The sequence below is a fragment of the Vombatus ursinus genome, unplaced genomic scaffold (genome assembly GCF_900497805.2).
Source record: "Vombatus ursinus unplaced genomic scaffold, bare-nosed wombat genome assembly UNPS02015129.1, whole genome shotgun sequence".
Taxonomy (NCBI): Eukaryota; Metazoa; Chordata; class Mammalia; order Diprotodontia; family Vombatidae; genus Vombatus; species Vombatus ursinus.
The window spans coordinates 4866807-4891312 of NW_020954907.1; the positions used below are offsets into that span (position 1 = coordinate 4866807).

The 24506-nt window shown below is 42.9% G+C and overlaps 1 protein-coding gene and 1 pseudogene across 2 annotated transcripts in view; one reads left to right on the plus strand and one right to left on the minus strand.

Annotated features, from left to right (window-relative positions):
- The window catches only part of OPN4 (opsin 4), a 149074-nt gene that overhangs the window by 2165 nt on the left and 122403 nt on the right, over positions 1-24506 (plus strand). The gene's annotated exons all lie outside the window — the stretch shown is intronic.
- LOC114031294 lies at positions 18935-19270 on the minus strand (annotated as a pseudogene).

The window sequence follows — 24506 nt, forward strand, 5'->3', positions numbered from 1 at the left end:
CTTCCCTGTGGCAGCCTTTGGGTTCCTTTGTTTAATTTCCATTTTCTTTGTTTCCCGAGAGCACTTCCATCTACATTTCATTCGAACGAACTTTGAAACAGGTGATACAGGACTGAATGGTGCCATGATTTTTTCATGTCTCCCCAAGGAGAATCTATTCTAAGCAACTTGGAGAGTAGGGACAGTCTCTTTAAAACACGACCATCAGCACTCTAGAAATACTTGTTGAAATTGAGTTTTTATTAATGATAAGACAAGAAAGAAACCAAAGTATTCATGTTGTCATACTAGAAATTGTGATTCTGCAAGAGACCACCTTCCTGTCTTTGAAGGAGGGTTGGAGCCTCCCACCCCCAACTAGACTTTGAGAAAGAAAGTCCTAAGGGAATTTACAATTACACTTTGATTATAGGTTTCAGAAAATACCGCTGAGGAGAATAATGGCTGTGAGGTGTACTGCCTATATTGTCCTCCCTTAATCTAGCAGATGGTTACAAATTAAGGTTCATGAGAAATATTTTTTTTTCATTTGTATAAACTTCTTTAAAGGAAACTGCGTTAAAAGTCATTTGAGAGAAGGGAAAGGAAACAAACATTAAGCACTTACTATGTGCCCTGTGGGCTAAGGGCTTTAAAAAACTCTCAATTTGATGGCCAGATCAGAAGGAACCTTTTAAAAAAGAGAGAAACATTTGTAAAGCTCTTTGCTAACTATTATTATTGTTGTTCTTATTCTTAGTTTAATAAAGGAAAATAAATAAAAGGAAAAGAAGGTCATTTTAGTGTACCTTTATATGTGTTTTTTTGTTTGTTTTTTTAGCACAGTGCCTGGCTGTGTAGGTGCATAATAAATGGTTGTTGTTGGGTGAATTTCTTTTTCTTGGTATAGAGAGTTTTTGTTACTTTCCCATTTCAGAGGGTGGGGATCCCTAGAACATACCCCAATGACCTTGCTTTTGAGGAAAATTTGAATAAACTCCCCGAGACATCTTTTTGGGAGTATACTGCTGTCTCATTAGTCTAAGTATTGGTGAAGGAAAGGCAAAACTCGGTTGGGAAGTAGTTCTAACGAAGGACACTTACATCTGAGATTCTAGGAATATTAAAGAAAGACCCTGAAAGCTGGGGTCTGGCTAGACATTCAGTAGGCTGGGCTATTGAGCCAGGAAGCCCAATGGAACTAGGGTTCCAAACTTTCACTTTCACTTTGAATATTCCATTTCCTTTCATAGCCAATGACTTCCCAAGTCCTGTGGCTGGTAGCTCTGAAACATCTCAGCCTCCTCTCTTCCTATTTCTTCTACCACCACCTTCATCCAGGCCTTCCTGCAGACTTGCCCTCCTTCAGTCCTTTGTTCCTACTGCTCCCAGACGTATCCTTCTGAATAGAGCTGGTTAGATTTGGTCACTTCATAAAACCTATTTCTCAGGCCCTCTTGTCTTCCAAAGGAAGTTTAAAGTCCTTTGTCTGACTTAAGATCATCATGGGACTTAGATTCATAGGGAGGAAGTCACTAAGCCAGGTCTTTGAGTCCCCTGCTGATCTCGCAATTCAGTGCTTCCCTCCACCACCCTATGCCTCTGGTCAACGATAAGATCATCTCTTCAGAGCTGAAAGGCACCTCAGAAGTTACCCAGCCCAAGGCCTTCAGTTTACGGATAAGGAGGTCACATGGGCAGTACTGGCAGAGCCAGTTATCAATGGAAGGACTTATTTAATCCGTTCACTGCCTATCAGTGAATTCAAGAAGGCATCATGATCTCATTTTGGGGGAACAAAAGTGAGAATCTGGTGGCATACAACATGGAATAGATTTCACATGTTAAAAAGTTATTTTTTATTAATCCCACAATAACAAATGATTTATCCTTTAATTTTTTAAAGCCTATCTCCCTCTGCTCACCTAAAAAAGCTATCAATTTCCCTTCATCTTTGACAAAAATCAAGGGATTCATTTTCTTGGGGGAAAATGCCCAGCCTTGTCATTCAAGGCCTTCATTCTGGCCCTAGGCCACCTTTCAACTCCTGTTTCATCCCACTTCCCTCTGGGCACTACCTCTGCAACCCAGCTGGCCTGTTCCCTAGACATATATTTCCACCTCTTCCTTGGTTTCCTGTGCCTGAAATGCCTTTTCCTCTGTCCTTTCTCCCATCTCTGAAATTCCCCTCATCCTTTAAAACCCATGCAGATGCTGCATCCTCCACAAAGCCTTTCCCCATACCCGTTAATGCTACCACCTTCCCTCTGAGACTATCTCCAGTATGTCTTGTTTTACACTGTTGTGTGCATGTTGTCTTTCTGCTGTTAGACTGTGAGCTTTTTGAGGGCAGGGGCTGTTTTTGCCTTTCTTTGTATCCCTAATGCTTAGCACAGAGCTTGGCACACTACATTTCACCCCTCAAACCTTATGTTACTGTATACCTCACTTTATATCTTCATCAGTGAGTATCATATCCCTATAAGCTCCTTGAGGGCAGAGACAGAGTCGGTGCTGAACAAATGCTTTAAATTTAATCATTCTCTAAATTAATAAGCATGGGAACTCTTGGAGTTTTCATTTCAGCCATAGGCTGGACTCCAAGGTCCAGTACAACTCTTAGATCCTTCAGACGGGAAGAAGCAGATAGGAATAAACACTCAAAAGGAAGCCAGGGCACTGCCAGGATGTAGCCGAGCAGAGTAGGGAGGGCAGAGGAGATAATGGGAGAGAGAGGAGGTGACTCCATGGTACTGAACTAGGAGAGAGGGGAAAGGAGGTGACCCCATAGGGGAGCCAGACTATGGGGGAAGGGAGAGGCTCCTCAGGTAGTTCCTCCGCAGTTGAATGTAGGAGGCTCCTTCTCTGCCAGGATGATCAGGTTGCAGGTATTTTCACTTTAATGGTAGAAGGTTTTCTGTGGTGTGTGTGATGGTATAAGGGCCACAGAGGAAATAAATGCTCATTAGCTTTACAAAGGCTCAGTTCTCATCTGAAAGCCACGGCTTGCATTTTCTGAGACCTTCCTCTATTCCTGATAAAAACAAGGTGCTGAGCTTCTTGTCCTAAAGAGCTTTGGATTGGGCTCTCAGTCCTGACTAGGGCACACTGGGTGACCCCAAGCCAGCCAGTCCCCTGCTGTGAGCCCTAGATTCCTCCTCACTTGGCCTCACTCACAGAATTGTTTCAATAAAGGAGCATACAGGGCTGTGTGAAGGCTAGCTAATGCCATTTTTATGATGCAGAGACCCAACTGGAGGGGCAGCGTGGAAGAAAATGGTCCCTAGATGCTTTAATGTAATGTGACTGGTCATTAGAATCCCAATATGATTTAGAGAGTTTGCCTGATGCAGATCTCATGAGGACCATGGTCAGGGATCCCTATCATTTGGGATAGCCAATGGTGACTAGTTGATGAGATCAGGGCCACACTTCCTAGGGCCCTGGGGCTCCTTGGAGCTGGGCCTGTGGGCCCCCTCAGCAGGAGCATCCAGGAGTTTGTGTGCATACAAGGTGACCTATTCAAAGAGCAGCCAGGCCTTTCAGATCAGAGACCTAGTCAAGTTTTCCTGCTAGAAATGACTGCCTGCTATTTTTTGGCTCTTCTCACTCACTACCTCAGGGTTGCACTATTGTAAGGAACAACCTTTCGAAAAGGAAAGAAGGGAGGGACTTCAGATTTCTAAGAAATGCTTCCAAATAACTTGGTTTGGGAGTTTTTGTGGAGAGGGAAGGAACCTGAAGGACAGAGCTTCAAACCCCTTATGTTCCCTTGTGACAATTAGCCAAAGTCTCTGGGGCCTTTCTCAGTCTGCTGCTTCATGCGCTCTCACTGTGAACTCCGTGGGGCTCTTTCTTGGCAGCCTGTCGTCCCAGCTCCTCCTCTCAGGCAAACCAAGACCCCACAAATACCATCAGCACCCTTGACTGAGAGGCCTCCTTCAAGTATCCTGCTCTCTAGGTCACTTTCATTATGGATGAGTATCAGCTCCTAGGGCTGAAAGATGACCCGTGTCCCAGTGGGTTTTCCCAGCTTGAGGCAAAAACATGAAAATCCCCAAGCTTAAGGACTTGGTTGATTTACAAATTCTGAATTCAGGGAAAACTTAAATCACTGTGGGACAAACCAACATGGTTTGTTGCCACGTGGTAACCCTTCCACTCACCCCTCCCCCAAACACAGACACACACTTGTATACTGGTGAAACCCGAGACTCTGGCCAGGGTCCAATGTGGTCATGAATAGTGTATGCCTTGGCAATGAGACTTTAGCCCAGTAGCTAGGACCCTCCAAACCTTGAGTAGTTAGTTTGTACCTAGGAAGCTAGTGGCACAGTAGATAGAGCTCAGAGCCTGGAGTCAGCACTTAGATACTAAGTAGCTGTGTGACTTTGGGCTAGTCTGTTTGCCTCAATTTCCTCAGCTGCAAAGTGGGGATGATAATTGTGAGGATCAAATGGAATGATATTTGTAAAAAAAAAAAAAAAAGCACTTAATGCTTTTTTTTTTGATGCTCATTCATTGTTTTTGTTTAATCATGTAGTTGAGTCCAACCGTTGGTCAGACCTGTCAATATTATTCAAGGGGTTTTCTTTTTTTCTTTTTTTTTTTAATTTTAGGCAATTGACTTGCCCAGGGTCATACAGCTAGTAAGTGTCAAGTGTTTGGTCCGAGGCCGAATTTGAACTCAGGTCCTCCTGACTTCAGGGCCGGTGCTGTATCCACTGCTGTCACCTAGCTGCCCCTCATGGGGTTTTCTTGGCAAAGAAACTGGAATGGTTGCCATTTCCTTCTCCAGTAGATTAAGGCAGAGGTTAAGTGACTTGCCAAATTTGAACTCAGATCTTCCTGACTCCAGGCCCAGTGTTCTATCCACTGAGCCATCTAACTGCCTTCTGGCACATAATAGATTCTATGTAAATGCTTATCCAGCCAACCCTACAAGAATTTAAACTCCTTTAGGCTAGGGACTGTCTCAATTTTGTATCTGTATTCCTAGCAGCTATTGAGGTACTGGTACCTAGAAGTACTTAATGAATACTTGATTTGTTATAAATTCTCACCTTGCAGAGAAGAGAGTAAGTTCAGTCTACAGAAGGAGAATGGAAGCACCCCACTGTAAGAGACTGAAAGGTTAAAGGACTTACTATCATGTAGTGATGGATTATGTTAGAATTAGGGATTCATAGGTATGTATATGTATATATGATATATAATAACTATAATAGTAATTGGTCATTTTATAACATATTGAGTTTTTGCAAAGTGCTTTACATATCTTGGGTCATTTGATCCTCACAATAACCCTGGGAAATGGATGCTATTATTATTATTATCCCCATTTTACAGATGAGGAAACTGAGGCATACAGAGACGTAAAGTGACTTACACAGTCATACAGCTAGTCAGTGCCTAAGTCAGGATTTGAACTTGGGCCCTCATTCTGTCTATTATATCACTTAGCTGTCCCTAATATTTTCATATTCGTGAAACATAGATTGGGACAGTAGAGGCAAGGCCAATTTCCCTACAGTGTTCCTCTATGCCCTTCTATTTGGTTGATGGAAATTATGACACAGATCATGGCCAAGTAACAGCAGGGGATTAAGAAGCTGGGCTAGATGGGCTTGTGCACCATACATTGGCATCTATGCCAAGAATTGCCAACTCGTGCCCTATTTCGTACTGCTCAGGCCTCTTCCCTGGTGGCCACAAGAGGAGGAGGTCAAGAGCCTGCCATCCGGCACTTCTGAGAGCTCGAGGCAAATGAGGTAACCTGTTCATTTTGGACTCCACAGGCCATGAGTCTGCTTGGAGGAAGTGGGCCAAGGAGCTCTGGGCACCTCTGCTGTGCTGCAGCAGTTCTTAGGGCGCCTGCTCCACTCCAGCTTCGGCTCTGGCAGCCGAGAGCAGCCAGCCACCTGTGACCTACTTTTAGAGGTGGCTGCTGCCTGTTTGGAGGTGGGGATTCAGGGGGTGTGACTCCAGCTGGGCAGGCAGCAGCAACCTCTCTAGCTCCTGAACCTTCTTTGCCTGCCCTTTGTCATAGCTGAAGTGGAGTATCTGGGAGATAAGGGTCCATCCATTAGGAAAACGGGCCGGCCTCCAGCCCAGGAAGGAGGTGGAGCTTTGGTGCACAAGTATAGCCTTTCTCTGGGATTTTAGTTAACAGTCAAGGTCCATTTTCACTTAGCTGGTCCATGACATCGAGATACTGAACCAGAAACCCCTTCTTTAGAACACTGTTAGAGGCCAGTAGTGAAAGGGGCAGATTAAGGCTGGATGATTCCAGGTGAAAACTAGGCCGTCCAGGTCCTTTAGTTTGGGACAGATGTACACCACAGTGTGTATTGGTTAGGCCATTTATCTCTGCCTGCTATGAATGAATGAACTGAAAGGTAAATGCCTTTTTTATTTATGAAAGCACTTACTATGTGCTGGGAAGATAGCCATGGTGATATGGAGTCACCTAGATTTGGGGGGGCGGGGTTTCCTCACCAATCTGGACAGCACAGCTGTAGGGCATAATTTGCAAAGATGATTAGGTTAGCTCCCTTGGGGCACGTCACGGAGGTCTTTTTCAGAGGGTTTGGGGGGAGGGGGGCAGGGAAGGGGAAGCCTAATGACTTGTAGTGCTGATCCCTTAGTTCCAATTCTAGCTTAGACACAATATTAATAAAATCTTACATTTAGGTTTGCAAAGTACTTTAAAGCAACTTTACCTCATTTGATCCTTAGAAGCCTGTGAGGTCGGTGCTATTATTACCATCCACATTTTACTGGTGAGTTGGTTGAGGAAGACAGATTAAGTGACCTTCCCAGTGGCAGCCAGCTTGGGAGTGACTTAAGAGCAGATTTGAACTCAGGTCTTAGTCACCTCTAACCACTGAACCACCTAGCTGCCTGGCAAGTCACTTGCCTGCTTAGTGCCTTAGTTTCCTCATCTATAGAATGGGGATAATGATATTTTCATTTACAGGGTATTATAGTGATAGTAGTGCCTTGGGGACCTTTAATGTATGTGAAGAATGAGAACTGTGATCATTGTACTTGTCTCATTCGAATTACCAGACTGGAAGCATCTTCCGGACAGGGGCAGCATCATATTATTTTTGTAGGCCCCAGTCCCTTAGCACAAGGTCTGGTAAATCAGAGGATGTCAATCACTATTTATTGAAGTGACCTTTAATACCTTTGCAAGTGAGCCTAGGGCTATGGCAGGTTTGCTGGATTTACCATTAGAGGGTATTCCATCAGATCCCAGCTCTGCCTCTTCTGTAGACAGGACCTTCTTCACCTTGATAGGTCTCAGTTTCCTCATCTTTGGTACCATGAAACGACTTGTTAAAGATCAGTTGCGGGCTGTTGACGTGTTTCCCAGAGAGATGTGTGCAAATGTAGCCTCACCCTTTTACTCTCTATGTTTTCTGTAAGAAATAATCCGCTCAGGCTAGATCTGGGTACTCGTCTGGTTCAAAGATGTTGCTCTTGTTTTCACAGATTTTGTCATTTCACTGATAAACTATGAAATTCATCTTTGCTCAGACCAATAAGTTTCCACCAGCATCACGTAGACGAAAAGACTGGACAGGAGGCTAGTGTCAGCATTCACGGCAAGGAAAACAATTAGCCAATTCATGCATCAGATTTCAGTTTAGAAGTTTCAATAAGATTCAGGTCTAACAGTGAGAAAAGAACCAAGCTTTGAATCAGGACCCAAAATGGAGTCCCAGCTCTTCCATTTAGTAGCTCTGTGGCCTCAGTTTACTCATCTGTAAAATGAGGATTGGACTAGAGGATCTCTCCAGGTCCCTTCCAGCTCTAGTAGCCTGTGTTTCTGTGTGGACCTAATTCCAGCACATCAAAATAAATGCAAGACTTGGCAAAATGCAAGTCTTTTACTGACAGCTCTTAGTCATTAGACTAACAAAGGCCGAAGAACTTTTCTCAATTCAATTCACTGACCTTTCGTTCAACAAATATTTATTAGCCACTGAATATAAGCTGATTTAAAGGCTCTGTCAATAGTGTAAATAGGCCCCTAATTGAGGAATTTACTCAGCATTCCTCACTTGTGTAGTTTTTTGCCGAATTCCAGCCATTGGTTTAGGAATGTGTATAATTAAATATTCATTTAGGGCTGTTATCTGGTTACAAAAAAAAAAAAAAGGTTTTAAACTTAGTATGAAAGGACACAAATTGAAAAAAGTAGATCCCAAGGATAGGGCAAAATTGAATGAAAGAAAAAACACTTAATAAGCACTTACTTAGTGCTAAGCACCGGGGATACAAATAACAAAGAGGGAGGTCCCTGCCCTCCGGGAGCTTACCTTCTAATTGAGAGAGATTGCACCTATACCAGTATGGTGGCCAGAGCATACATCATAGTGAATGGAGTTAGGAAAACCCGTGTTCAGATGTCTCCCCATCACTGTCTCACTCTGAACAAGTCACCTAACCCATCTGGGCCTCAGTTTCCTCATCTGTAAAATAAGGGAATTGGACCAGATGGCTCCAAGCCATTGACCCATCTTTCTCTGACCTCCCCAGCCTTTGCCCCCCACCGTCCATAGTTCATTTGACAACATCGCCATCTTGTGGCCCAAAGACCAAAGTTCCGGAGAGACTTTTAAGCAGCCTCGCTCCGCCTAGATAGAACCAGATGTCTCTCTGGAAACCTTGGCCTCAGTTGAACTTACAGAAAATTTACAGGGTTTTTCAAGAGGACTGGCAAACAATACCTGTCACCTGCCCTTAGGTCCAAAGGTTCAGAAGTTCAGTCTGCTGGCCCAATTATCCATTTCACAGATGAGGAAATTGAGGGTCAGAGAAGGGGGTATCCTGATTAAGGTCACACAGCTTTTAGTGGCAAAGTTTGAATTGGAAAGCCAGTGATCAGAACCCAAGTCCAGTATTCTTTCAGTCACATACACACATTCATGTTTGATGAACCAAGTGCTAGGAGCGAAGGCTGAGTTTTGTTTTGTGTTCCATAAAGTAGCTAGCTGGGGAAATGGCAGTTTTTCCCATTCCTTGATGACTTCATTACTAGGTTAGTTTCTTTAAAAAAAAAAAAAAAAGTAAACACCCCAAACAGGGCATTTATAGGTGACTTCGTTACCAGATTCATTTCTTAAAAAAAAAAAACCATAAAAATACTTAAACACCCCCCAAAAAGGGCATTTTCTAGATGACTTCATTGCTAAATTAGTTTTCTTAAAAATAAAAAAAAAAACAAAACTTAAACACCAGAAAAGAGCATTTTCATATACACAGCAGAACACAAGAAGATTTACATGGGAAACTGAAAATCTCCCCTTCATGTTGCTTGCTTTAAAAACAGCTACTACTGTATAATGAACTTTAGAATTTATCTTCAATTACTGCCTTTCTTGTCTGTGTTCCTTTCTGAACTGCGTTCTGTTCATTTTTTTTATCGCTGAAGATAACTACCCAAGATTCTCTGAAATCCTTTCTTTCATTATTTCTCTCGGTGCAGTGATATTCCCTTACTGTAATATATCAAAGTTTGTTCAGCTACTCTCCAGGTGTCTAAGAGATCCCCTTGGATGCTGGTTCTTTCTCTTCCCTCCCCCCTCCCACTTTTAATCATCCCCTTCTAGGTCAGGAAATTAGTTTTGCTTGTGACTGACTACTCCCTCCCTGTATTATCCTTCCTCTTACACCTCAATCCCCCATATCCACAGAGCAGTTTTTTAAGGAAATTTCTAAATATCCAAAAGATTACCCAGTTTTCCACACCGGCAGCGGGCCTTCTTGGCCAGCCAGGTCTGAGGAGAAACAGCTCAAAGTTAGACCTGGAAATTGGCAGCTGGGAAGAAGAAAAATTCTTGGAAAGGTTACTCTGTTAAAATAAGGACTGAGAGACAGACCTTGATGTTGTATATAGAGAAAGTCTGCAGTCAGGGAAACGGAGGGCTGCTGGAGCAGAGTGGGAGAGCACAGAGAGAGACTGGCACTTGGAATCAGGAGACTTTGTTTTAGCGAGCCTTGAAGCTCACTGGTTTACAGACTTGAGAGGAGGCAGCCTGGTGAAAGAGAAATGGCATGTAATTTGCACTGGTCTGAGGACTTAGGTTCACATGCTGCTCCTGCATTGGGTATGTAACCTTGGCCAAGTGGACTTCAGATCCCTAAGGGGTTGGAATAGTTTCTAACAGTACAACTATAGCTGTGTGACCACAAGAAAGCAACTGAACCTCTGAGCCTCAATTTCTCCATCTGTAAAACAGGGACAATAAAACTGGTTTCTGAATTACTTTTTTCGGTAAATATTCCCCATTCCCCAATAACAATATTCCTCCCCAATAACAATATTCTCCAATAACAGTAATATCAGCAATAGTCCTACCTTATTAGAGCAGGGCACTGAGATACTTATTTTTACTAGCAAGATGAGATGCAGTATATTTTCACTATTCCTCTTTAAGAGACAGTGTGGTTCAGTGCCTGAGTTTCATTCAGAGCAACACCCTGCTTAGCAGTACATTATGTTGAAAATAAATGTGTTGTATCACAGCACAGATATCCTTCTCTTCTTTTATTAATCTATCCCTCCAAAAACCCTGACCCCCACTGAGCTAGTTAAGAAAACCCTGAAAAATAAAGCACACAATCTGTATCTACGTAAGCCAGCAAAATAAATCACCACATTTGCTACATCTGAAAACATCTATCTCTTTCTATGTTTTGAGTTAATCCAATCTCTCTTGGCAGGTAAGTGAAATGTTTTATCTCCATTCTTTTAGACTTAGGATTTTTCATTACATTATAAAATCTTTCAAAGTCATTTTCTCTATAATATTGTCATTGTGTACAGCAGCTAAGCCGTTCAGTGGATAGAGCAACCAGACTGGAGTCAGAAAAACCTGAGTCTTCAACACTTAACTAGCTGTGTGACCCTGGGCAAGTCATTTAATCTCAGTTTGCTCAGTTTTTTTGCCTCAGTTTCCTCATATGTAAAATGAGGATAATAACAGCATCTACCTCACATGCTTATTGTGTGGATCAGATGAGATAATAATTGTAAAGTCCTTAGCACAGTGCCTGGCACATACCAAATGCTGTATAAATGTTACTTAGCTACTTTTACAGTACAAATTATTCTCCTAGTTCTACTCAGTTGACTGAATTGGTTCAGAGGTCTTCTCAGTTTCCCGTGAAATTTTCTATTTAGTCATTTCTTAGGGCATAATAATATTTCCTTACATTCATATACCACAATTTGTTGGGCTGTTCCCTTATTTGGGGTTTTCTTGGCAAAGATACTGGAGGGGTTTGCCATTTCCGTCTCCAGCTCATTTTACAGATGAGGAAACTGAAGCAAACAGGGTTAAGTGACTTGCCCAGGGTCACCCAGCTAGTAAGTGTCTGAGGCCAGGTTTGAACTCAGGAAGAGGCGTAAAAATAACAAGTAATGGACCCCAGATTAAGAATCCCTGACAGAGATGAACATTTGGTACTTAACACTGGGTTCCTGGTCAGGTGTGAGTGTCTTCTAACATCTCCCTCTGTTAGATTGTGTGAAAGAAGGGAAGAATTTCAGCAAGTAGAGGCGTTGGAGGACGAGGAGGAGGAGGAGGAGGAGGAGGGAGTTAGGGCAGAGTAGAGAGAATTCCAATTATCAAAGATTTGTTGTGCTTGCACGAAGTTCATTGGAAGGCAAGTTTGTTCACTGAGAAGCTTCCTCACGTGCAACGAGTAGAGAGGGCCCAGCCCCAGACATTAACCCCTGCTCGCAGGAGCTCCTCCAGGGACCAGGTCGAACCTTGGTTCAGGCTTCTTGTCCTGCAAAGGTGGTTTGCAGAACCTTGCTGGGCCGTTATCAGAGCATTGAGTAACTTCTCCCAGTGTGCATGGACTCTTCTTCTGCCCTCAAAGAGCTCAACTTCACATTCTTTTGCACAAAAATTCTTCATGGTTATTGCTCAAGGCTGTGGTAACTGCCCTACGATTTCCTAGGAAGGATTAACTGTGCAGTTCTTTCCAACCTGAGGTTCTGTGATCTTTTGGTTTCAATGTCCCTGTGCGGTGACATGCTCTGCTTTGCGAATTTAGCTGAAGAAAAGGTAAGGGATAGGTTGACAGAGAGCCAGTTTTCCTCACTGACATGCTACTTGCCGGAATCTTCATAAAACAAGAGTCGAAGTCATAGTAAGTATTCCCAGGTGCCCATCTATCAAGAAGCAGAGAGGTGGGGCCATAGTGCACAGAGTGCTTGGCTTGGACTCAAGAAGACCTGAGTTCAAATCCAGTCTCACATTCACTAGCTATGTGACCTTGGGCAAGTCACTTGACCTCTGTTTGCCTCAGTTTCCTCAATTGTAAAATGGGGATAAAAATAGCATTTTCACAGTGTTGTTGTGAGGAACAAATGAAATAATACTTGAAAAGTACTCACGACAGTGCCTGGTACATAGTAGGTGTGTATATATATATATATATATATATATATATAGTATATAATATACACTATATAATATATATAGTATATAAATACTGTTGTTGTTATTGAATTATTCTCAGGTGGCTATCCAGGAGGAATGAGTGGAAAGGTCAAGAGAAGCTGCCTTGGGAAAATGGTAGCAGAATTTTCCTCAGGACCCCACTATTTTCTTTTCCCAACCCAGTTGACCATAGTCCTATTATATTCCCTGGATAGGTGGAGGACATGTTGCATGGATAGATGTCCATTGTCGCCACTCTGATTTGATAGAATGCTATAAATGCTAGCTGTAGTAATAACATAAAAAGCAATTGAGGGAATAAGTCTAGGTAAAGAAGGAACAAAGTAATAGCTTTTTGCAGATGATATGATGGTATACTTAGACGTTCCTTAAGAGTCAACTAAAATTAATTGAAACAATAACTTCATCAGAGTTGAATAACATAAAATAGATCTATATAAGTAATAAGCATTTGTTATGTATTACCAACAAAACCCAGCAGGGAGAGAGAAATTTCATTTAAAATGACTACAGAATGTATAAAATACTTGGTAGTCATTCTCCTTACCAAGATGCACAGAGGAACTATGTCAATACAACTACAAAACAATTTTTATGGTAATAGAAACAGACCTAAATAATTAGAGAAATATTAATTGCTCATGGGTAGGCTAAGCCAATGTAATAAAAAATGATAATACTTCTTAAATTAATTTGCTTAGTCGGTGCCATACAAATCAAGCTACCAATAAATCACTTTCTATGACTAGAAAAGGTAATAATGAAATTCATCTGGAGGAGCAAAAAGTCAAGAATCTCAAGAAATGTAAGGAAAAAAAGTGGGAAGGAAGGAGCCCTAGCAATACCATATCTCAAATTGTATTACAAAGCAGTAATAATCCCAATTATTTGATACCAGTGAAAAAAGGGAAAGATCAGTTGGTGGAACATATTGGGCACAAATGTAATGGTGTAATATTGTACTGTTAGAAAGGACGAAGAGATCACTTTCAGAAAAACCCAGATCTTGGATGAAGTGATGCGGGCTAAAGTGAGCAAGCCTGAAGAACAGACAATATATTCTAGAACAACATTGTAAAAATGTACAATTTTCCAAGACTTAAGAACTCAGATCAATGCAGTGACTAACCATGAGGTTACCAGAGGGCCGATGATGAAGAATGAGGCCTACCTACTGGCAGAGAGTAGATGGACAAATAAGCAGAACAAGATGCGTTTTTGGACGTGTCCAACTCGGGAATTTGTTTTTGCTTGATGTTGCATACTTGTTATGAGACTTTTTTCTTTTCTCTTTCTCCCCAGTGTTGGGGGTGGGAGGGAGGTGGGAAGGAGAGAAAACAAATGCTTGTTAATTGAAAAAAAAATTGTTTTTTAAAGATACAACATGAATTGACAATTCTAAGCTCTCCTGCCCACGTTCAAAACAAAACAAAAAGAGATTAGGCCCAGGAAAAGAATGCAAGGTCACCGTGTGTTTCCCAGAACAGAATTTGACAGAATATGGTCTACAGACTGTCCCCACAGGCGACCTCGCCCTGCCACAAACAGTATGTTCTGATCCCAGTAGAAGAAACCTACCTGTTCTGGAATGATCTTTTGTGATAACTTGTAGAGAAGAAAGAAATGTTTGTGAGGCCAGATTGGAACAGAGAGAGGACAAAGAATACTTCTGATAACCTGCCTACCATGGGAAGGTAGTGAGGGGATGCTGATGATGTCAACATGTTTTGAAGTTTGAAAAAGTGTAAAACTGAAGAATAGGGAGTACATTGTTTGGTGGGTTTTTGTTTTGTCTTCTGGGGAAGGGGTGGAGAGGGAGGGGTATGTGTGGGGGTATGTGTTTTCCTGGCTCAGAAAAGAACCCAAGTACACATCTGTATACTCTTGTACTTTCTCCATAGGGTGAGTTGCTGATGGACTCATCCCTTGGTCTCAGGGTTTATCTTTGCAGGTAGCTAGCTTTCCTTCACTCTGTCTAAGAGCCTCATCCATCTTTTCTACTTAAACTGGAGTTGCAAAACACCCCAGAAAGCATGGTCCAGGGGGACCCTGAGAAAGGATCCTCCCTTCGTGGAGGTACTTCCTTTGGCAAACTGTAGCATCTGCTTCTGTTGCCAGTATTCTGTGTATGTGTCTATGGTACCTTTTCTCTGTCATGAACCCTGGTTCCTATCCCTTCTGCCTATATTCTCTTGTCTTCCCAGTTCTAACATATAAGAATCACTATTAGGTACAATTAAAGCTAAGTTTAACTGAGCTAATTCTATCAAACTTTTTTTTTTTGGTGGCTAGACAATGGGGTTAATTGACTTGCCCAGGGCTACACAGCTAGTGTCAAGTGTCTGAGGCCAAATTTGAACTCAGGTCCTCCTGACTCCAGGGCCGGTGCTCTATCCACTGTGTCACCTAGCTGCCCCTCTATTAAACTTTTTAAAGTTAACAAGCCTTTATTTTCTCTCTTTTCCTCCCTCTCTCCCCCTGCTTCATCCATTGAAAAAGAAAAACATAAAATAAAACTTTTGTAACAAATATGCATAGTCAGGCAAAACAAATTCTCACATTGGCCATGTCCAAAAATGTATGTCTCATTCTTCATCCCAAGTCAGTCAGTCACCTTGCATTTATTAAGTGTCTACTATGTGCCAGGCACTGAAGTTATAAAGAAAGGCAGAAATCAGGCCCAACTCTCCTGGAGCCCACAGCCTTCCCTTTCTCTCTCAGGAGGTGGGTATCATGCCAGGAATGGGGAACATATAATTCCATTTTAATAAACAATGACTCACATACTTACCTTTTAGCAGAATTGTCTTTAATATGATCGATATCTTCCCTAATTCTGTTTGCTTATTCAGTTTGCGCTCTTGTTTGCGAAGAGGCTGTGTGCCTGTAATTTATTGTGAACAGTCAGTCAAGACTGTATTATTGCAAATGGTCTTGCAAGATCCCAAGTTCTGTGGATTCTGGGGATTTGGGTCCAGGAAGCACCTGCCTGTGGGAAGAGGTTCAACTGCTGGCAAAGAATTTGAAAAAGCGAGAAGTTTCCCCGACTTGCTTATCTGAGTACAAGCCCTAATCAATCTTTAGCCCTTTGATCTGTTTCCCCAGCGACTCATTAACTAGGTGAAAGGGGATTTTTTTTTTCAAGGACAACTTCCATAAATAGCAATCAATCTTTTTATACAGTTAAGTCAGACTTTCACTTCATAGACTCACAGAGCTGGGAGGGACATCAGAGGCACGTGGTTCAAACCACAACTTAGCAGAAATGATCAACAATTTCCCTGAAAAAAAAAATCATCCAAACGTCAACTTGAAGATTCTCAGTAATTGGGAACTCCCTCCCTACCGAGGCAGCCGAGTCTGCTTTGGGGCAGCCCTTGTTGTTAGGAGGTTTTTCCTCATGTGGAGCAGACATCAGACTTGGCATCTCCTCCACCCTCTGGCCCTATTGTTCCTTGTCCTACAGACAGCCCTGGGCAGATAATCAAGTCCGTCCCTCCCCAACCCAAAGCTTTCTTTTGATCAGGCTGAATGTCCTCAGTTCTTTCTATGATCCTCATACCATCCTTTTTCAAGACTCATTTCTCTTCTTGGAGCCCTCTTTTGGGTCTTAGCTCATCAGTCAAAATACCCTAGATTTTGAAATGAGTCTCGTGTAGGATAAGAGATTTTCTTGGGAAGACCAGCTGAAGCTAAGGATAACATTGGGGGAGACTAAATAGTAAGTTCTTAGTTCCCAAAAATGGCTATAAAACGATGCTATGAAATCAGCTTTGCCTCGTTTTTTTTCCATTTCAGTTTTGGTCTGTGTGAAGGAATGTGGTTTTGCTTTAACCTCTGCACATGTGCGTTATATACTGGCCTGTACTGTCCAGCTCAATCAGGTCTTTTTGCTGCTCCTTGCCTTGGCCTGCAGGTGATCTATCTGCAGTACTTTTCTTCCTTACTCGAGGTGTTTTCAAGACTCACTGATTCCTTCCAGTGTCAGTGTCCTCCTCCAATACCTTTTTAAAAATGTTAACTATGTATCTTATATGCATTATTAAATGATATAATATTTGGAAAGGCTTAGGGATGGTACCTGGCACATAGTAGGCCACTTACAAAAAGGCTTGTTCCTTCCCCCTCCCCTATTTACTTATTTGTAGACATGTTGTTGTTCTTCCTTTGTTTTGGAAGAGGACCAGTGACCTCCCCTCTGATGTCTTGACTTGCCCATGAATTGGATTTAAGTGAGACAGAGTTTCACAGAGTTGTCCCCCCTACTCTTCCAATCATCAAAGTCCAGTGACAAGACAAAAATCCAGATGCTAGTGATAGCCAGGAATGCAGCGGATGACCTTGGCAACTGATTGGATAGGCGGAGAGAGAAAAGTAGAGGATGACTTTGAGGCTGAGAATAATTGTGGGTGCCCTTAACAGAAATAGGGAAGTCAGGAAGAGGGAGAGGCTTAAGGGGTAAAATGTTTTCATCATATTGACTTTGTAGCCCCATATGACCTAAGAGGCATCCAGATGGAGATGCCTGATGTAGGGCTAGAGCTCAGGAGAGAGACCAAAGTAAGATAGAGTCATCTATGTATAGGAGTCATCTGCACAGAATCAATCATTGAAGCCATAGATATTAATGAGATAGATCACTGAGAAGAGTATATCAAGAGCAAAAAGAGGAGGACGCATGGTAGAGCCTTGGGGGATGTCTATAGTTTGGAGAAAGCATTTGGATCAGGGGTAGGGAATCTACAGCCTCAAGGCCACATGTGGAATCCAAGCTTCACATTTGGATTCAGTCAAAGGGCTACACTTAAGGACCTAGAGGGCCACGTGTGGTCTCGGGGCCACAGGTTCCCCACCCCTGATTTGGACAAGAATTCTGTAAGTAAAATTATGAAGAAGCAGCTACCAAATAGGTTAAAAAAAAAAAACAATAGAAAACAACGTAAGGGCTATGTCACAAAAATCAAGGGAAGACAGAATCCTGGAATGAAGGGTGGTCAGAGTTCAGGAAGAGTGAGTCCTGAGAAAAGCTCATTAGATTTAGCAAGAAAGAGATGATCGGTAACATTGGAGAATGATGTTTCAGTTGAGTAAGAAGGTTGAAAATAAGTGTTGAGAAGAAAAGGAGGCAAGTCTAAATGGGAGAGGAGATACACAAAGATCACTGAGCATCTGGGAGCTGGGAATGGAGGAGGAAGATGCTGGGGATCCATTAAACAACGACTTTTTGTTTTATTTAACTTTTAAGGGGAAAGTATTCTGATTTGTTCATTTGCATAGCAGAGTAGAATACTTTGAATAGGATTTCTGTGAAGGGGATGGTCAAGTCATTATTAAGTCCATGGTTAAAAATCATAAGCTTATGATGCCAGGAGCTTTTCCTGCAGAAAGTGAGAAAATTCCATTCTAAGAGCAGCCACAGGGGTCACAAATGACAATGCATTCACTCCCTTTCAGGTTGGAAAGATTAGTTCTTGACAGCATGAAGGGGATTTAGATTTTCTGAGAACTGATCATTCCTCAGATTGCCCTGAGTGTCTCTGCCTAGCACTGCTGATATGCCGGCTTCTGAGCTTACTGCAAACTTCCGTTTTCGCAACAGGGGTTTCCTAACCAATCCTTAAACCTTTTGATCCTTACTGGCTACAGGTTAAAGTTTAAGACCCCCCTCTAATGCATTAGTGAATAAAGCCTGACCTAGCCACCTTGATCCTGATAGGTTTATGTGTAAATACCAAAATTGTACTCACAGCCGTGATTCCCCAAGGTTATTTGCACGGGATTAACTTCAAGGCGATCAGATGAGACCATGTGACTTTACTGTCTTGGGGTGAATTTGTTTTTTAGGACAGGGATTTTGTGGGGGTAGATTTTTTTTTTCCCCTTGAGACTGAGGGAAGGACTCAAAACCTTTGCTGCTCAGGTGACATACTTCATTTGTAAAACTGAACATCATTCTGCTCCTTGCTTATTTTTTTTTTGAGGGGGGCAGAGGTCATGAGAACTTAGCTTTTGGGTTCATTACCTTTTATTTCCTTGCACTGTTAGCCCCTTCAGTTTCATCTACTACAGACATCAGAAATAACCTGGCATAAGGAGAAAAGATTTATCATTGACCGAGTATATGCCATGTGAGTGAGTGCTTAATGCGCTATTGGTAGGATAAACTACGTCCCAGTGCACTAATTAGGGTGCCCCTGATGCTCAGAAAAGACTGTATCAGTGTGAATTTCCTGAACATTTAGCTTTGATTTTAATTCAACACTTTGGCTGTAGTCTGAGGCAGGAATTGTTTATTTAAGCCGCTCCTGTAACAAGCACGATGACGGAAGGCCAGCACTATTTTTTCATTGCTTGATCTAGGAAGGAAAAGGAAGTGAACATCTGGACCCACATGGAGAAGGTAGCGAAGTAGTCTAAGTAGCTGCTGTGGGTTCCAGTACTGGAGCAGCGAGTGGTGCAAGCTTTCCTTAGTCATCTTCATAACCACTTGGCAGAGGATTGACTCGTGGGTTGTGAAAGAGAGTGTGGTTACCATCTCCCCATGGGAAGGCCTTAGTCCGAATTCGGAGGTGACTATAGGGGATGAACTTGGGTTTCTTATGGGGATTCTTGAATTTTTTATAGCAGTTCACCATACTGACCGCCACGCCAGGGAGTGCAACACAGTAAGTGAGCATCTTCCACATGTGGGCCGAGCCCTCCTCATTGCCTTCCATGGAAGTGCTGCTTGAGACTGTCCGCCTGGCTAGCATGCGGCCCTGGCCTAGGAACATCAGCACTTGCCTGCCTGCTGTTACCACCATCTTCTAACAACTCTCCAGAAGCTTGTAGGAGGCTTTAAACTGGAACCGAAAGAACCAAACAGTCGAGACCATACTTAGGAATTCTCTCCACTGGGTAGAAATGTAAGTCCCCTTTTCCATAAATTCAGTCCTGGAGATCTGAAAGGGACCTTGAGACAAAGAGTCTAGAATGTCTAAGCTGGAAGAAACTTAAAAGATAGGGTCATAGAAGGTTAGAATGTTGCTGCCAGGAGGGACCTCAGAACATAGGATCACCGAGAATTTGAACCTGGATTTAATTCTGTTCATTCGTAGGGGGATGATCAAGGGAGTTAGTTCCCTTATCAAGTTGATGAGTTCACTGGGAGCTTAGCCTTTGGGTCTTTGGGTGTAAAGAGTGATCACTGAAGTTGCTCCAGTCAACTTGATGAGATTTTAGAAACCGTTTCCCTATAGAACATCTTAATCTGAGGTTCATGAATACCCCCAAAGGGTCCATGGATAGGTTTCAGGGGGTTCATGAACTTGGTTGGGAAAAAAATTCACATCTTTATTTTTCCTAACCTTTAGCTAAAATTTAACATTTCCTTCAACTATGAATGTGGGAAACAAACATTATTCTAAGAAGGGGTCCATAGGCATCACCAGACTGCCCAAGGGATCCACTGTATGAAATGGTTAAGAACTCCTGCTATAGAGGGTAGACTTGCTCATTTGGCACCTGGCTAGAGAAACAGAATACATTATCAGTAATTGGGGTTGCCCCTAAAAAAGAGGGGTTGGTTTAAAGCTACCACTTTTCTCCTTCCAGAGGATGGTTTTCATTAGTGATGGCTACTTTTAAGATGAATTAGTTAGCTCTTAGGTGAACTGATGGGTTAGGGAGGGATCACCCCTTTGCATTGGCGTATAAAATGTGTTCAGTGAAGACTTATGCTCTTTTTTTTTTCCCCTTTTCTCTTTTTTCTGGAGACATTATGAAAATACAGTAGGGTCAACTACCCTCTTCCCTGCCCCATGAGCCATTAATGGATTCCGTGTGGTAGAGGCAGACCTGCTCACCCACACGGCCCAAGGTGAAAGGTTCTCACCATCTCTGCCTATGGAATCTCGTCTTTGCCACTGTTGGGCAACCCCTCTGGGCCTCATTTTCTACATATGTAAAATGAGGGAGCTGGACAAGATGACCTGGGAGGCCCCTTTAGCACTAAATCTATGATCCTATCATCCTACTTTTCCCCCCTTTCTGAGCATAGGTCAAATACCAGAGACCTGAGAGAGGCTTTTCTAGGCCCAATAGATGTCTACACTAAGGCAGTGGTATAATATCAAGGGTTCCTGTAGAAAATGTAAAGGGTAAAGAATGGGCAGGAAAATCAGCTGGTTAAAGGGTGTACACACACATACACACACACACACACACACACACATATGCACATACATATACATATAGATGTGTGTACACATATACACACATATATACATGCTCATATACTATATATACATACACATACAGGCAGTGAGAACGCTCAAGTCTAGACATAAGGAACAGCAGAAGGATTGTGGCAGGAGAGCTCAGGGTGTATTGCTGTCCAATTTAGTTAGAATATAGAGGGCATGGCAGGGCACCTAGGTGGCTCAGTGGACAGTGTGCTGGGCCTGGAGGAAGATGAGTTCAGGTAGCTATGCGATCCTGGCCAAGTCACTTAACCCTGTTTGTCTTAGTCCACTGAAGAAGGAAATGGCAAATCACTCCTGTACCTTTGCCAAGAAAACTCCATGGACAGTAAAGTCCATGGGGTCACAAAAGCCGAACACGACTGAATTGCTAAACAACAAAAAGTGCTTGGCCGTGTTAATATGAGAGTAGGTTAGAAAGACAGTGTGTGCTTCACTTTGGAAGGCCTCAAATGTCAGACAAAGGTTGAGAATTGGAAGGGACCAGAGAGGTCTATTCCAATCCCTTCTAATTAAAGATCAGGAAACAGGCCCAGAGATGTTAAGTGTCTTGTGGCAGAGGCACACATACTATACGTGCCCATGTGTACTGCACAATGTCAGTCCTGCTCACGGGGTGGGGTGCGGGGAAATGCCTCTCTAGTAAATGCATTTTCAGGAGTCCTCAAATCTAGTCTTTTCTCTAGAGAAGGCAGACTTGCTGGGAATATGGCCACAGAAGCTTTCCTTTCAGCCAGAGAAGGGAGATGGCTTGGGCAGTACCAGCTTCAGAAGCTGCCCCTCAGGTAACCCTTGGTACTAGAGCTAGGCTTCTGATGTTCTCTGAAGAGGAGGGGGATTTCCTGATAGTTTCTTAGAGAAGTGGTTCATCCATGGGACCCTGGTAGCTGGAGGAATAGCAGAAGATGAAAGCCACATATGGCAACAAAAAGCTAGGTCTCTCTGTTATGTTCTTCTTATAGATGAGTTGGACAGCAGTGGCGCAGTGGAAGGAAGGCCTGTCCCCTGCCTGGCAGGCACAGTCCCAAAGGATGCTTCACTCCCAGGGGTGGGTCCATCCCAGTTGGGTGGCACTGAAAGTCTGAGGGCTCCAGGGGAAAGTGGGACTTGACAGCGAGGGAGGAGAATTTTGTTGGCGTCTTACGACCTTTTGTCAGGCCCTTTACATGCATTTTTTTTTTTTGTGGTCTCCTGTAAGTCCTTTGCACCCTCTTCTTTTTCTGTAGGGGTAAATAAAGAGCCTCCTAAACCTGATATTTGCAATTGTTGTTTTGTGTAGCTCATGCAGGAGCCAAGAAACCCTTTAATCTATATCTTTGGGACCTTAAGCACAAACTCTATTCAGTGACTGGCTCTAGGTGGGGGCAATATGAGCCAAAGTGAGTGACCTTTTGGGGTGGCCTCCAAGAAGGATATGCTTCCCTGAGCTCGGGAGCCCAAGCCATGGATTACACAACAGAAATTCCTACTAGGTGGAAGGCACTATAAGAAGCACTGGGCTTACAGAGATAAAACTGAAACAGGCACTTTCCTCTGATAGCATTCGATCTGGAAAACACAACACAGATAAGGGGAGAACTGGAAGAGGGTAAGATTCCTAACAGCTGGGGCATCAGGGAAAGTTTCACAGAGGAGGTGGCACCTGAGTCAGGTTCTTAAGGAAGCTTAGAGGTCATCCAGCTGGACTCCCTCATTTTACAGATGGGGAAACTGAGGCACAAAGACATGGAAGAGACTTTTCCAAGGTTGGCATAGGATAAGGTTTTCACATTCCTTCACGTTATCAGTTGTACATTACAACAAACCAAGAGTATAGAATTGTAGGGGCCAGGTTCCCCTGTGGAATAACAGAAATAGAAGCAGGGAAGGGCAGGGATCCACAGACAAGATATTTGACCCAGGAAGCCCTCTCCTTCCACCTCCTTCTTAGCCCTTTGACCGCAGCAGAACCATCCACTTGGTCACAGACTTGAAGTATTTTCCAGTCACTTGTGCTCAGGAGCATGAAATAAACAGCTTGCTTGGAGGGAAGTGAATTCCTTAGGTCTTTGATGGGGGTGGCAATGTGATGCTAATGCCAGCCTATTGGCTTAAGGGTCAGAGGGCCTGGGTTCAGATCTCAGGCCTGCTGCTTCCTCCCTGGGAGAAAGGATTAGACTAGACCTCTCAGGTCCCTTCAAACTCTAGAACCCCAAGCGTTTGCTCACCATTCCTGGCCTACCACAATGAAGCAGTGTCACCAACAATGCATGTGTGTCTTTCACACACCCTCCAACATCGACTATTCCCATCTCTAACCATTGTCTTGCAAAGCACTTTAACATGTTGTCTTTTATTTTGACCATCCTGGGGAGTGCAGATATCATAAATCCCATTTTAGCAATGAGGAATCGAGGCTCAGAGGCTTTAACAGTTTGCCCACGGTCACTTAGGTAGTATCTGAAATTGGATTTGATCCTAGTCTCATCTGACTCCCAATCTAGCACCCTTTACCCTGCACCTTGCTGCCAAGCCAAGAGACATGTCATTAAGGATGCCTCTGGCCAGGAGAACTTAGAACTGTGAAATTTGCCCCCCCCCCAAAAAAAGGTCTAATTGGTTATTTTTTGTTGGCCCCTCTCTGAATGATGGTGCTGGAACCTTCTAGTGGCATGTTAGAAAGGAGAGTAATTCCAGGCTTTTACTTTTCTGTAGCAACAATTCAGGTCAGCTTCCAGACATTTTTGGGAGTGTATCGAGTGCTCTAGCTCTTTATTACCAACTCAGCCTGTCCAAATCAGAGCTCCTATTTTCTCTAAAACTTGTCTTTCCTTCACATTCCCCTAATTCTTTTGAGGGCCCCGCAATCCTGTAGGCACCCACATTTACAACCCGAGTCATCCTTGACCCTTGCCTCCTTCATTCCTCCTTGCCATTCTTGACCGTGCCATCTTTGCGACCTTCTCTCCCTCTCACCATCTTACCCAGTGGTCCAGTTCTGTTGTCTCCCACCTGTCCTCTCACATGGGCACTCCTGAGTTCAAGCTCTTAGCAGCTGTCCTGCAGCAAACTAGGCACCTTCCCAAATGCCCTCCCTGATGCCAATTTTACCTCTCTCTCTTCATCCCTCTATCTAACCTCAACCCTCTTAACCCTGACCTTAATTTCTTCATACAGCTGTCAAATATTGCTCAAAAAGATCTGACCCTATTGAAAAATCTCACTATTGCCTCTAAGTCAGGCAAGGTTCTTTCAATATATTTTTATTGATATTGTCTTTATATCATCTAAATTTCCACCTGTATCTCACTTCCTTCTTCTTCCTAGGGAGCCATCTCATATAACAAAGAATTTTTTTTAAAAGAAAAGGGAGGCAGCTAGGTGGCACAGTGAACCTGAGTTCAAATTCAGCCTCAGATACTTGACATGTACTAGCTGTGTGACCCTGGGCAAGTCACTTAACTCCATTGCCTAGCCAAAAAGCAAACAAACAAGCAAAAAAGATGATGAAGAGAAAGAAAGAAAAACAATAAAACCGATCAATACATTAAAAACTTTTTGGAACATACGTGCAAAGTTGCACAGCCCTGGACCTCCCATTCTGCAAATTAATCAAGGGTAGGTGGGTATCTTCTCATTTCTTGATTTTTTTAATTTTGCAAATTCACTTTCATCTGTTTGGCAATTGTTCTTTCCCTTTACTTTGTTGTTGTCTTGTATATTGTTTCCTTGGCTCTGTTTACTTCACTCTGTATCAGTTCATATAAATCTTTCAATGATTCTCTGATTAAAAGTACTAGCTAGCTTTTAAGTATATTTA